Raw genomic sequence first — 2,389 nt, 5'->3', positions numbered from 1 at the left:
ATTAATAGTTTGTATTTTGTTAATATAAGGGAGATTTTATTTTTAATACAAGACTAGTCAGACCATGTCAAAGGAAGAGAGTCCACGTGGCAGAGGGGAAGTCATCAGGGAGCAATTTAACAGCTGCCTGCACACTATTTTCCTCTCTGTGTTCATGCATTTGGAGAGTATGTCTATGGTTAAGGAATTACATCATCTCTAATCTTAACCTATGGTATTGACTATAAACAGGCTCCCCGTCAGCTTCGGTTATTTGAACGTTAATTTCTGCAGTGGAAGCAAATTTTAAAAATGAAAGCTCAAACTGCGGCTCCCATCTGGGCACCACGTGTCTGGAACGACCATTCTGAAAATGGGTTACCTCATGTGTGGCTTAGGCTGGCGTTTCAGCAGCTTTCAGGCTTGATCCATTAGCCAGGTGCATGCAGGGCCACAGTGTGTGGGAGAAATAAGGCAGGAAGGATCATTACAAGGTGGCATGCCTTGTACCTGGCTAGTAGGTATATGAATCACACACAGAGGGAGCTGCGGGGAGAGTTTTCTCCACGAAATCCTTCTTTCAACAAGGCAACGTTTGGGGTAGACGGTCTGGAAGTCCATGTTAATTGGTCTTTTACTCATCTCCTCTATAGAATATGTCTCTGGGACTGTGAATTGATCAATCAATGCAATCAACATCAGCAGTACGTAAGATTTCCTTCATGAAATCTCATGGAGGAAGACCCATGCATGTGCAGCATTAGAGAATGGATTTTATTTGCACACAAACGCACAGAGAACAAATAGCATGAGGACATTCATGTGGTAAAGGAAGCAAGGTGTGGGGCCGGCACGTAGAAAGACAAGCCACTTAGTGTTGAGTGTTGTGAAGGGCGGCGTACAGAAATCATAAGTCATGAATGCAGGCAGAGGCACATGTTTGAGGACTTTACAACAAAAGCAGGAAGCATGCACTTGATTTGTTGAAAACCAGAAGCCATTAAAGAGTATTGATCGAAACCTTAACAGGACCATGTGAACTCCCAAAAGATGACACAGTGTTTCCCCTGCTATATTTAAATATATCTAAACATATATCTATTTTATGTATAAATATTATATTTATAATTATAGCTATAGACAATTATAAATATATATTTATAATTATATATTTATATACATTTATAATTAGATATATGTCTACATATTTACATATAATTTATAAATTTTATATATGATTTATTACATATATTCTTTATTTGTATAAATACAAAGCTGTATAAACCTTATAAAAATTGTATAAACTTTATACAACTTTATAAAAACATATTTATACTATATAGTTATATATTATATGTAATTTTATATTTATAAAATTTATAAATTTATGTATATTTTTTAAGACAGGGTCTCACTCGCCTAGGCTGCAGTGCAATGGCACAATCACAGCTTACTGCAGCCTCAACCTCTGGGGGCTCAACTGATTCTCCAATCTCAGCCTCCCCAGCAGCTGGAACCACAGACACTCGGCATCATGCCCAGCTAATTTTTATACTTTTTGCAGAGACCGGGTTTCACCATGTTGCCCAGTCAGGTCTCGAAGTGCTAAATATATTTTAAAGTATTAATTCTACACTGGATCTTAAGATATTGTGGACAGGTTTTTGCTTCCTTTAAGCTTGTTTTGTGTTTCGACCTCTATTGGATCAGTCATGATACTTGAGACATCTTTTGAAGGTGGTTAGAAGTCCAAGCTCCTAATAAGAAATTGTGACACTGCAAAGTCGCGAAAGTATTTTAGGATTTATGCATTTATTCCTAGACAGAATTAGGAAAAACATGGCTTGGCCTGAGGTTTTTTCCTATTCCTGTTGTTCCATAAACCTATGCAAACACACTCAGTTCCATAACTCGGGAGGCCAACCAAATTTCAAAAGAGGTACCTGTAACTCAAGCCATGCTGATTTCAGCAAACACTGCTCACAGGCCTTGTGGGAGGCTTGAATGTGTTTACTACATTGCCTTCCAGTTCTGTGGGTTTATGAGTTGGTGCAACCTCAGCTAAGAATGCAGGCTGCTCACGTTGTGTCAATGTCGTATGTTTTGAACGGTGAAGTGTATGTTGTTTGTGAACTGAGGACACACGCTGACGTGCTACGTTCTTATTTCTATTTGCTTTAAGGAAATGATTCTCATATGCTAACATGTCGAACATGGAAGTTGAGGTATTTAGCGCATCCTATATCAAAACTGTTATAAAACTGACATAAAATGCTAAAGAGAAATTATTGTATTCCAAACAATTCCCCCTCTTCTATCTCTATAAACCTTTTTATTTACTTATTTTTTAAAAATTTTTCTGGAGACAGGGTCTCACTCTTGTCACCCAGGCTGGAGTGCAGTGGCACAA

This window comes from Piliocolobus tephrosceles, chromosome Y, assembly GCF_002776525.5.
Source record: "Piliocolobus tephrosceles isolate RC106 chromosome Y, ASM277652v3, whole genome shotgun sequence".
NCBI classification, from domain to species: Eukaryota; Metazoa; Chordata; class Mammalia; order Primates; family Cercopithecidae; genus Piliocolobus; species Piliocolobus tephrosceles.
Note: the sequence above shows the minus strand (reverse complement) of the source record.